At 38.3% G+C, this 13,523-nt stretch overlaps 1 protein-coding gene across 9 annotated transcripts in view; it reads right to left on the bottom strand.

Annotated features, from left to right (window-relative positions):
• Positions 1–13,523, bottom strand: part of LOC145547174 (cyclic AMP-dependent transcription factor ATF-7) — a 94,005-nt gene that overhangs the window by 37,145 nt on the left and 43,337 nt on the right. The gene's annotated exons all lie outside the window — the stretch shown is intronic.

Below are 13,523 nucleotides of genomic sequence, written 5' to 3'. Positions count from 1 at the left end.
GGAACAGTACCTGCACACAGCAGATGCTTAATAAACATTTGTTGAATAGATGGCAACTAGCATATCTCATTAAGGGCGACAAAGCACCCCCAACTTAGAAAACTCATATTCATGTGTACAATGGTGGGAGTATTTTCATTATCAATATTCAAAAGGGGAGTTGATATTATTATAAACATTAGATCTTTCCTATAGAACTAAAGGCTGGGCCCAGTGAGGACCAAGAATACCCTAATGGGAGGAGCTTAGAATAAGAAACAAATAGAATTTCAAAAATTAAGACAACATGAAAAGGTCAAAATAACAGCAAGAGGGATTTAAATCATTGGGAAGAATTTCTGGACTCTGAGGGTGAGGGGGCTGAAATTGGTCCCAAAGGAGATTTTAAAGGAATGTAAAATGTATTAGTTTTCTGGACCTCTTATATTTTTATAACTATTTTCTCCTATTCTTCCATTAGTGCTTTCTATCCTGGTCAGTCTTTCCTGATCTGCAAAACCCACTTGTTTTCAATTTTGTGCCTGCACACTATCCCTCTACTCTCAGACATGCCTTCCTCTCTCGCCTCAGTTTATATAACCTTCCAGGGCTCAGCTGAAATCCAATTGCTTTTTGAAAGCTTCTCTAATGATTCTAACCTTCAGTAGTCTAACTTCCCTGAACTTGTAAGGTACTTTGAACAATCTGCACCATGTAATTTAGAATTATAGTCTACATGGTCTCACAGTTTTATCCTTCAAAGTGGACTATAAACTACCAGATTGTTAAAAATGTATCCTACACTTATTTTTTTTTGGCTATGCCATATGGCTTTCAGAATCTTAGTTCCCCAACCAGGTACTGAACAAGGCCCCAGCAGTGATGGCGCTGAATTCTGACCATTGGACCCCCAAGGAATTCCCCATACTTACTGTTTACCCTCCCAACCAACCCCATCTTGGGCTTAACTCGGCAGAGAGTACACAACAGGTACTCAATAAATTCCTTTTCCAGTGATTAGGTCAAGTTTTTTTTTTTAATTTTCCTCAGGATTTTTATTGATAATCCTCAGTTATCAATAAGAAATTTAAAAGATAGTGTCTATAAAAAATAATATAAGCATATTTTTGATAGTTGCTTTTAGAACCACCAGAAAAACCACAAACAGTAATATAACTTCCCATGGCTGATTCGTGTCAATGCATGGCAGGAACCACCACAACACTGCAAAGTAACTAGCCCCGAACCAAAACAAACAAATCCATTAAAAAAAAAAAAACTTCCTCCTTCTATTTCTTATTAAGAAAATTTATTTTAAACACCCTTTATTACATTAACAAATATTTTGAAAATTCTTTTTTTAAGGCAAAACAAATGACCAGGCTTTTAGATACCCTATAAGTAAATAACTGTCTTTCTGTTAGTGCATTTTGTATTGTGAAAGGTTGGAAGTTGCCATTCCAACATAAGCCAACCCAGATAGTATGGCATGGGATTATTCACTAACCAATAGTAAAGTACAGAGCAGAAACCCCCAAGGTCAACCAGAAGACCCGCAAATAGGCTGCTGCTGCTGCTGCTGTTGCTAAGTCGCTTCAGTCGTGCCCAACTCTGTGCGACCCCATAGATGGCAGCCTACCAGGCTCCGCCGTCCCTGGGATTCTCCAGGCAAGAACACTGGAGTGGGTTGCCATTTCCTTCTCCAATGCAAGAAAGTGAAAAGTGAAAGTGAAGTCGCTCAGTCATGTCCGACTCTTTGCAATCCCATGGACTGCAGCCCACCAGGCTCCTCCATCCATGGGATTTTCCAGGCAAGGCTACTGGAGTGGATTGCCATTGCCTTCTCCAAGGTCAGGTTTTATATAGTGGTATAAGAATAACTGTTGAAAAGCTTTTATCACCTTTAGATTCTAAGACCTTTAACAGGTACACTTTCAGAATGATCTGCTCCCTTTCCATCTCCATTTCCAAAGTATATTTCACTATGCAAATAAGTGAGAATCAATGTATCCTCCTACTATTTTGTTAGACACCAGGTTCCGTTTATTACAGAAAGGCACTTTGGACACTTTCAGTAACTGCAGTTATATTGTTGTCGTATGAAAGAACATTCAAGCCGTGGCTTGTGGATCAATTTACTGTCTTTGGGTATCTGATTCCATCACTGAATTTTGGTTGGTTTAGCTGCAAAATCACATCAAACTCTTTGTGACGCCATGGACTGTAGCCCACCAGGCTCCTCTGTTCATGGGATTTTCCAAGCAAAAATACTGGAATGTGTTGCCATTTCCTTCTCCAGGGGATTTCCCTACCCAGGGATTGAACCTGAGTCTCTTGCATTGCAAGCAGATTTTTTACCAACTGAGCCACCTGGGGTGGCCTCACTGAACTTTACTACCTCTGTGCAAAAAAACATCAGTTCATCAACAGCAACCTTTTCCTTCTTCACTCCCCAAACCACCAGTGGTAGTTTTAACCACATCCTTTTAAGCATTTTCTTTTAGGATCCCAATTACTTGAATTTTATTGGGCAGAATATCAGCAACACATAGAAGTCAAGCCATGTCAAGAACTGGATTCCTCCCTTTAGAAAGTTTGCCCTGGAGTATTGACAAGAGGAAAAAGTATATTACAATCAAATTGACAAACCAGTTGGCATTTGGAAAAAGAATATTCAAACCTATAGTCAACACAGATGTGAAAGCTGAAACTCCAATACTTTGGCCACCTCATGCGAAGGGTTGACTCATTGGAAAAGACCCTAATGCTGGGTAGGATTGGGGGCGGGAGGAGAAGGGGACGACAGAGGATGAGATGGTTGGATGGCATCACCGACTCGATGAACATGGGTTTGGGTAGACTCCGGGAGTTGGTGATGGACAGAGAGGCCTGGCATGCTGCAGTTCATGGGGTTGCAAAGAGTTGGACACGACTGAGCGACTGAACTGAACTGAACTGATAGTCAACACTGAATTGCTGGATCTTCACTGTTAGGATCTGGGATTAACACTAATGCATTATTCCATAACATACAGGCTAATGATGCAAAGTTTTAAACTCTTAGCCACACGTGATCACTCATTTTTATTTTTGTTCTTGTTCCCTCCTCCTGTTTATGACAAATGTGAAAAATCATGAGCCCCATGGGTAGTATTTTTTGCCAAGTAAGTTACAGGTGCCTAATAAATCACAGCAGAAAGGAAAAGAGCTCCAAAGGTCATACAGGCCAGCCCCAACCAGGGACTGGGCAGTGTAGAAAAGGGAATGGCAAATATAACTTTTTGTGAGTTTTATAACTGAATAAAATTAGGTATTTTATTTTTACTTTATTTATGAATGTTACTTATTATGGGACTGAGAAATATAATCTTACTTCAGGTTTCAATGTACTTAGAAAATTCTGGTCATTTCAACTTCTATGGGATTCCCTAGTATCACAGTAAAGCAGGAAGTGTAAATCTTTTCTCCTCCTTCTCTTGCTCTTTTTTTTTAATTGTGATAAAATACACATGACATAAAACTTACCATATAAGCTGTTTTACCTGTATAGTTCGGTGGTATTAAATACATTCATATTATTGTGCACCCCCATAACTCTTTCTCTTGTAGAAATGTAACTCTATATCCATTAAAAAGTAACTCTTCATTTTCCCCTACCCACTCTCTGGCAACCACCATTATATTTTCTGTCTTTATGATTCTGACTACTCTAAGAACCTCATATGAGTGAAATCACATGGTATTTGTCTTTTTGTGACTTATTTCACTCAGCACATCCATGTTGTAGCAGCATACTGCAGAATTTCTTTTTAAGGCTGCATGAAAATCCACTGTATGTATATACCACATTTTGTTTATCCATTTATCAGTAAATGGACAGCTGGGTTGTTTTGTATTTTAACTACTGTGAATAATGCTTTGAATACAGTTGTATAAATACCTCTGCTTTCAATTCTTTTGGGTATATATCCAAAAGTGGAACTGCTGGATCATATATCAACAAATAGTAATTCTATTTTTAATTTTTTGAGGGAACTATCATACTGTTTTCCTCATTGGCTGTACTATCTTACATTCCCACCAACAATGCACAAGGATTCTAATTTCTCCATATCCTTGACAACACTTGCTATTACCTGGGTGGTTTTTTGTTGTTGTTGTTCTTGAAGTATCCATTCTAATAGGTGTGAAGTAGTTATCAGTTCAGTTCAGTTGAGTCACTCAGTCGTGTCCGACTCTTTGTGACCCCATGAACTGCAGCACACCAGGCCTCCCTGTCCATCACCAACTCCTGGAGTCTACCCAAACTCATGTCCATTGAGTCGGTAATGCCACCCAACCATTTCATCCTCTGTCGTCCCCTTCTCCTCCTGCCTTCAATCTTTCCCAGCATCAGGGTCTGTTCAAATGAGTCAGCTCTTTGCATCAGGTGGCCAAAGTATTGGAGTTTCAGCTTCAACATCAATCCTTCCAATGAACACCCAGGACTGATCTCCTTTAGGATGGACTGGTTAGATCTCCTTGCAGTCCAAGGGACTCTCAAGAGTCTTCTCCAACACCACAGTTCAAAAGCATCAATTCTTTGGCGCTCAGATTTCTTTATAGACCAACTGTCACATCTATACATGACTACTGGAAAAACCATAGCCTTAACTAGACGGACCTTTGTTGGCAAAGTAATGTCTCTGCTTTTTAATATGCTGTCTAGGTTGGTCATAACTTTCCTTCCAAGGAGTAAGCGTCTTTTAACTTCATGGCTGCAATCACCATCTGCAGTGATTTTGGAGCCCAGAAAAATAAAGTCATCCACTGTTTCCACATCTATTTGCCATGAACTGATGGGACCGGATGCCATGATCTTAGTTTTCTGAATGTTGAGCTTTCAGCCAACTTTTTCACTCTCCTCTTTCACTTTCATCAAGAGGCTCTTTAGTTCTTCTTCACTTTCTGCCATAAGGGTGGTGTCATCTGCATATTTGAGATTATTGTTATTTCTCTTGGCAATCTTGATTCCAGTTTGTGCTTCATCCAGCCCAGCATTTCTCATGATTTACTCTGCATATAAGTTAAATAAGCAGGGTGACAATATACAGCCTTCACATATTCCTTTTCCTATTTGGAACCAGTCTGTTGTTCATGTCCAGTTCTAACTGTTGGTTCCTGACCTGCATACAGGTTTCTCAAGAGGCAGGTCAGGTGGTCTGGTATTCCCATCTCTTAAAGAATTTTCCACAGTTTATTGTGATGCACACAGTCAAAGGCTTTGGCATAGTCAATAAAGCAGAAATAGATGTTTTTCTGGAACTCTCTTGCTTTTTCGATGATCCAGCGGATGTTGGCAATTTGATCTCTGGTTCCTCTGCCTTTTCTAAAACCAGCTTGAACATCTGGAATTTCATGGTTCACGTATTGCTGAAGCCTGGCTTGGAGAATTTTGAGCATTACTTTACTAGCGTGTGAGATGAGTGCAATTGTGCAGTAGTTTGAGTATTCTTTGGCATTGCCTTTCTTTGGGATGGGAGTGAAAACTGACCTTTTCCAGTCCTGTGGCCACTGCTGAGTTTTCCAAATTTGCTGACATATTGAGTGCAGCACTTTCACAGCATCATCTTTCAGGATTTGAAATAGATCAACTGGAATTCCATCACCTCCACTACCTTTGTTTGTAGTGATGCTTCCTAAGGCTTACTTAACTTCACACTCCAGGATGCCTGGCTCTAGGTGAGTGATCACACCATTGTGATTTCCGGGGCATGAAGATCTTTTTTGTACAGTTCTTCTGTGTATTCTTGCCACCTCTTCTTAATATCTTCTGCTTCTGTTAGGTCTATACCATTTCTGTCCTTTATTGAGCCCATCTTTGCATGAAATGTTCTCTTGGTATCTCTAATTTTCTTGAAGAGATCTCTAGTCTTTCCCATTCTATTGTTTTCCTCTATTTCTTTGCACTGATCGCTGAGGAAGGCTTTCTTATCTCTCCTTGCTATTCTTTGGAACTCTGAAACTTTGGAACTCTGATAACTTTGGAAGTAGTTATCACTGTAGTGTTAATTTGCATTTCCCTAGTGATTAGTGATATTGAACATTTTTTCATGTGCTTGTTGGCTATTTGTATATCTTTTTTGGAGAAATGTCTATTCAAGGCTTTTTGGCCATTTAAAAAAAATTTATTTTTAATTGGGGTATAACCGCTTTACAATGTTGTGTTGGCTTCTGCCATACGTCAACATGAATCAGCCATAGGTATACATATGTCCCCTCCCTCTTTAACCTCCCTCGTACCTCCCACTCCATTCCACACCTCCAGGTTGTCACAGAGCACCAGGTTGAGCTCCCTGCGTCATACAGCAAATTTCTACTGGCTATCTGTTTTACATATGGAAATGTATATGTTTCAATGCTACTCTCTCAATTCATCCCACCCTCTCCTTCCTCCCATGTCCACAGTCTGTTCTCTATGTTTGCATCTCTATTGCTGCCCTACAAATAGGTTCATCAATACCATTTTTCTAGATTCCATATATATGTGTTAATATATGATATTTGTTTTTCTCTTTCTGACTTACTTAACTCTATAATGGGCTCTAGGTTCATCAACCTCACTAAGTGACTCAGATGTGTTCTTTTTTATGGCTGAGTAATATTCCATTGTATATCTATGTACCACAATTTCTTTATCCATTTGTCTGTTGATGGACATCTAGGCTGCCTCCATGTCCTGGCTATTATAAATAGGGCTGCAGTGAACACAGGGGTACATGTATCTTTTAGAATTGTGGTCTTCTCAGAGTATATGCCCAGTAATGGGATTGCTGGGTCATATGGTAGCTTTATTCCTAGTTTTTAGAGAAATCTCCATACTGTTCTCCATAGTGGCTATATCAATTTACATTTCCACAAACAGTGTACTACCAGGGCTTCCCTGGTGGCTCAGCACTAAAGAATCTGCCTGCCAATGCCTGCCAATCACAGTGATGCAGGTTCAATTTCTGGGTTGGGAAGATCCCTGGAGAAGAAAATGGCAACCCACTCCAGTATTCTTGCCTGGGAAATCCCATGGACAGGGAAGCCTGGTGGGCAACAGTCCATGAGGTTGCAAAAGGTCAGCCACAACTCAGCAGGTAAATAACAACAGTGTAAGAGGGTTCCCTTTTCTCCACATCCTCTCCAGCATTTACCATTGGTAGTTTTTTTTTTTTATGATGCCCATTCAGACCAGTATGAGATGACACCTCTTTGTAGTTTTGATTTGCAATTCTCTAATCAATATTGAGCATTTTCCATGTGTTTATTAGCCACCTGTATATCTTCTTTACAGAAATGTCTGTTTAAGTCTTCTGCCCATCTTTTGATTGGGTTGTTTGTTTTTCTGCCATTGAGCTGCCTGAGCTGCTTGTGTATTTTGGAGATTCATCCTTTGTCAGTTGCTTCATTTGCAATTATTTTCTCCATAGTGAGGGTTGTCTTTTCATCTTGTTTATGGTTTCCTTTGCTGTGCAAAAGCTTTTAAGTTTAATTAGATCCCATTTTTGTTTTTAATTTCCATTACTCTAGGAGGTGGGTCATAGAGGATCTTGCTGTGATTTATATTTAAAAAGTGTTCTGCCTATGTTTTCCTCTAACAGTTTCATAGGTTCTGGTTTTATATTTAACTCTTTAATCTATTTTGACTTTATCTTTGTGTATAGTGTTAGGAAGTGTTCTAATTTCATTCTTTTACATATAGGTATGCAGTTTTTCCAGCACCACTTACTGAAGAGACTATCTTTTCTCCATTGCATTTTCTTGCCTCCTTCTCAAAGATAAGGTGCCTATAGGTGCATGGGTTTATCTTAGGGCTTTCTATCTTATTCCATTGGTCTATATTTCTGTTTTTGTGCCAGTACCATACTGTCTTGATGACTGTAGCTTTGTAGTATAGTCTGAAGTCAGGAAAGTTGATTCCTCCAGCTTCATTCCTCTTTCTCAAAATTTCTTTGGCTATTCAGGATCTTTGTGTTTCCATATGAATTGTGAAATTTTTTGTTTTAGTTCTGTGAAAAGTACCACTGGCAATTCGATAGAAAGTGAAAAGTGAAAGTGTTAGCCACTCAAGTCATGTCTGACTATTTGTGACTCCATGGTCTGTCCATGGAATTCTCCAGGCAAGAACTTGACAGGGATTGCATCAAATCTATAGATTGCTTTGGGTAGTATATAGTAATTTTCACAATATTGATTCTTCTAATCCAAGAACATGGTATATCTCTCCATCTGTTTATGTCATCTTTGATTTCTTTCATCAGTGTCTTATAGTTTTCTGCTCTTTTGTCTCCTTAGGTAGGTTTATTCCTAGCTATTCTTTTTATTGTAATGGTGAATGGGACTGATTCCTTAATTTCTCTCTCTGATTTTTCATTGTTAGTATATAGAAATGCAAGGGATTTCTGTGTATTGACTTTGTATCCTGTGACTTTTCTAAATTCACTGATTAGCTATAGTAATTTTCTGATCATACCTATAGGGTTTTCTACATATAGTATCATGTTGTCTGTAACCAGTGAGAGTTTTACTTCTTTTTCAATCTGAATTCCTTTTACTTCTTTTTCTTCTCTGACTGCCATGGCTAGGACTTCCAAAATTATGTTGAATTAACAGTGGCAAGAGTATTGCCCATTTTTTTAATCAGTTGCTTTGTTGTTGCTGAGTTTTATTTTTTATATTTTTAAATTTTATTTTATTTTTTGGCTGCACTGTGTCTTTATTGTTGTGTGAGGGCTTTCTCTAGTTGCACTGAGCATGGGTTACTTTCTAGTTGTGGTGTGTGGGCTTCTCACTGCGGTGGCTTCTCTCGTTGTGGAACACAGGCCCTAGAGTGCCTAGGCTTCAGTAGTTGCAGCTCACAGTCTCTAGAGCACAGGGTTAGTAGTCGCAGTGCACAGGCTTAGTTGCTGCACAGCATGTAGGATCTTTCCAGAACAGGGATTGAACTGGTATCCCTTGCTCTGGCATCCCTTGCTCTGGCAGGCAGATTCTTAACCACTGGACACCACCAGGAAAGACCTGTTGTTGAGTTTTAGAAGCTCTCTATACATTCTGGGTATTAACCCATTATCTGATATACAATTTGCAAACATTCTCTCCCATTGTGTAAGGCTGCCTTTTTACTGTGGATATTGTCTTTAAATGTATAAAAAAATTTAACTTAAATAAAATCCAATCTATTTTTTTCTTACTTATTCCTTTGGTGTCATATCCAAGAAATCACTGCCAAATCCAGTATCATGAGGCATTTGTCCTATTTTTCTTCTAAGAGTTTTCTACACAGTCATTACATAGTTTTACTGCACTGAAACTTTTATTATATAAGATCCTTCTTTATCTTTTGTAACTTTTTTTTTACTTTCACTTTGATCTAAAATCTATTTATTCTTATATCAGTATAGCCATCACTGTGCTCTTTCAGTTACTACTTGTATGGAGCATCTTTTTTTCATCTGTTCACTTTCAATCTGTTTGTGTCTTTGGGTCTCAAGTGAGTTTCTTATAGACAGCATATAGTTGGATCATGTGGGCTTCTTTTGTTTTTATTAAAGTACAGTTATTTACAATATTTTGTTCGTTTCAGGTGTATAGCGAAGTGATTCAGTTATATTCTTTTCAGATTATTTTCAATGATAGGTTATTACAAGATATTAAATAGTTTCCTGCAATATACAGTAAATCTTTGCGGCTTATCTGTTTTATATATAGTAGTGTTTATCTGTTGAGCCCATACTCCTAATTTATACCCCTACTTCCTTTCCCCTTTGGTAACCATAAGTTTGTTTTCTATGTCTGTGAGCCTGTTACTGTTTTGTAAAAGATTCATTTGTATTATTTTTTAGATTTCACATATAAATGATATCATGTTGTCTCTCTGTCTTACTTATTTCATTTGGCATGATATTCTCTAGCTCCATCCATGATGCTGCAAATGGCAATATTTCATTCTTTTTTGGATCATGTGTTTTTAGCTATCCTGCCAATCTCTGTCTTTTGAGTGAAGAGTTTAACCCATTTATATTTGAAGTAATTGCTGATAAGGAGGAACTTACTTCTGTCTATGTGTCTTCCATATGCCTTATAGTTTTTTGCCCCTCATTTCGTGCATTACTGTCTTCTTTTGTTGATTTTTTTGTAGTGAAAAGTCTAAATTTCTTTCTCATTTCGTTTTTTGTATATTCTACAACTACTTTCTTTGTGGTTACCATGAGGATTACATTCAACATGCTGAAGTTTAATACTCAAATCTGAATTCATACCAGTTTAACATCAATAATAAGCAAAAACTCTGCTCCTTTACAGTTCTCTGATGATCTCTTTCCATTGTTTATGTCACACAATTAAAATTGTATACACTGCAAACCCCCAAAACATAAATAATTCTTATAAATACATCAACCTCTTAAATTACATGGAAAACAAGATTTGAAGTGACAAACCAAAGTTACAGTAATACTATCTTTCACAATAGAAATGTTTTTCTTTAAATGCATTACTGTCTTAAATCATGCAGAAAACAAAAAGTGCAATTACAAGTCATTCATTCTTACAGTAATAATATTAGCTTTATAATTGCCCATGTATCTCCTTTCCTACAGATTCTTAATAATATTTCTCCCTATGGCATTGAGTTACTGTCTTGTATACTTTTATTTCACTTTTCAGGACTCCCAGGCATTTCTTGCAGGTCGGGTCTAGCAGTCGCAAACTCCCTCAGCTTTTACCTCTCTGGGAATGTCTTAAATTTCTCTCTCATTTTTGAAGGGCAATTTTGCTGGATATAGGATTCTTGGTTGACAGTTTCTTTCTTTTAGCACTTTGCATACATTTGGTCAACTGTCTTCTGGCCTCCAAAATTTCTGATTGCAGAAGTCTGCTTATAATCTTATTGATGATTCCTTGTATGTGATGGTTCACTTCTCTTTTGCTGCTCTTATGATTCTTTGACTTTGAAAATCTGCTTATAATATGTTTTGATGTGGGTCTCTAAATTCACCTTCCTTGGAGTTTGAGATTTTTGGTTGGGAAGTGTCAAACATTATTTCCTCCATGCTTCTCTCTGTTCTGTCCTCTTTCTCTATTTCCTGCCTCCCTCCTTCCCTCTATTTCTGGACTACCACAATGCATATACTGGTCTGCCTGATGGTATCCCAGGGGTCCCTTAGGCTTTGCTTGCTTTTTGTCAGTATTCACTTTCTGTCCTTCACACTTGATAACTTCCAAATTCCTATTTTCCTTTTTTGGCCATGCTGTGCAGCTTGTGGGATCTTAGTTTCCCAACCAAGGATCAAATCCAGGCCCTGGCAGTGAAAGCACTGAGTCCTAACCAGTGGTCAACTAGGAAATTTCCCAAACTCCTATTTTCAAATTCACTGATTCTTTCTTCTACTTGCTCAAATATGCCTTTGAAACCCTCTAGTGAATTTTTCATTTCAGTAACTGAACTTTTCAGCCCCAGAATTTCTTTTTAGGTTTTCTATCTCTTTATTGATATTTCCACTTTGTTCATACATTGTTTTCTTGGCTTTCTCCACATCTTCCTTTAGTTCTTTGAGATTTAAGACAGGTGTTTTAAAGTCTCTGTCTAGCAGATCTGCCATCAGGTCTTTCTCAGGGACAGTTTATGTTATTTTTTTTCCTCTTTGAATGGGCCATACCTTGCTGTTTCTTTGTATGCCTTGTGATTTTTTGTTGAACATCGGTTGCTTGAATCTAATGAAACAGTAACTCTGGAAATCAGATTTTTTTCCCCTTTCCCAGAACTTGCTGATTTTTGCTTTTTTTGTTTGTTTGTTTGTTTGTTTTTATGATTGTTGTAGAGTGTCTCTGTGTCACAGATCAGCCTGAGGTATAAATTTAATGTTTTCTCAGGTCTTTCCTGATCCTCTCCCCAGGCATGCACAATCACTTCCTAACTTTCCACATATATATGGTTGTTTTTGAATGTCCTAGACTTTAACAATATGAGGAGGTTCGACAAAATGGTTACCTGTTTATCCCTCTGTGATCAGAGCAACAATCAGCACCCTGAGATACAGCCCTGATACTTAGAAGAAAGGGTTCTTTTTGCCCATCTTAGCTCCCTCACATTCTGTGTGCAAACTGCATGCATAGCTGCCTGGCACTGGCTAAGGGTGGGAGGATAGGTAGTTGCTACTGTGCACAGCCAAAATTGACAGAAATAGCCACAATTTACCCTTCAATTCTTCCCCTGGAAGTTGTACGCCCTTAACAGACTCCAAAGTTCTAAAATAGTTACATCAGACAGATTCTGCCTGTGCAACTGCTGCATAAGTGGAGAAACAGATTCCTGGTCCTTTCTACTTTGCCACCTTTCCAGAATCCCTCCCTCTCTTTTTAATAATATTTTTGTGGCTCTTTTTTTTTTTTTTTTAAGTAAGGCCATAAACTAAATTCTATGTCCAATGGCTTTAAAAGTGGAAATCTATATAGCTTATTAGGCTTCTCTGGTCCTGAGAAGACTGTTGTCAATTAATGCCTTGCATACTAGGTTGTTTGGGGGAAGGTAGGGCGCTGGCATGGGGTCTGGGGACAGGCAATAGGTTTGGGGAATAAGTTTACTCCTCAGTAGGTTTATTAGCTTCTAAACCCCAATAGGTTTTAGTTTTTAAACCCAACCCTCATTTCCAATGCTTCTTCCTTGCCTCCCATCACAAAGGCTGAAAAGCCAGATACTTACTTTTCCAGTTACCCATGCAGCTAAGATTAAATCTGTCATACAGTTCAGGCCAATGAGACACAGAAAACTACCGGGAGTTGGGGTAGAAGAATGCATTTCTGGGAAAGCATTTACTTCCTTACAAAAGGGAAAGCTAGAAGAAAATTCCTGGTGCTATTCCTTTTTTCTTCCTTATCTGACAGTGAGGCAAGAAAACTTGAGACTGAAAGGTAAAATAGCTAAAAAAGGGCAGAGTAGAGAGGCAGAAAGAGCTGTCTTCAACAACCTTGCTTAACTGCTCCACCTTAATTCTTAGACTTCTTATGTTACATGTATTTATAAAGTTTTAAGTTACTGTTAGGTACCAGCAACTGAAACCATTCCTAACCCATACATAATGGTTTTCAGGATATAGACTTTCCCTCATTTTCTATTTAAGGAATGTGGATGTGGAATATGCAATAAAATATCTCGCTCTATGTCTTCAAGAATATTTATCAATTGTACCCTAATGCAGAATTCCATTTTCACTTTCACACAGTATACCAAATAAATTATCTATCTTACCATCAGCTATAGCCTCCCGGGCTCCTTAAAAACAATGGCTACACATTGTCTGGGCTTTGGGAAGGGACAAAACTGTACGAGTGAGGCTACCTATGATGCTGCTCTTGAAACAAGCAGTTGAAGATTACTAAGGTATGGAGGTTGAGTCTGAACCACATCTTTTCTTATTCCTGGCTGCTCCTCTTTCTCAATACTTAATGGCTAGCTCTTCATTAAACACCAGGGTATTCTTGGGAACTATGCTAAAGATTTAACAACAGTAGGTCCATTATCT

This window comes from Giraffa tippelskirchi, chromosome 4 (genome assembly GCF_054371585.1).
Source record: "Giraffa tippelskirchi isolate mGirTip1 chromosome 4, T2T-mGirTip1v1.2.pri, whole genome shotgun sequence".
Lineage (NCBI taxonomy): Eukaryota > Metazoa > Chordata > Mammalia > Artiodactyla > Giraffidae > Giraffa > Giraffa tippelskirchi.
This window is presented reverse-complemented; position numbering and strand designations above follow the sequence as displayed.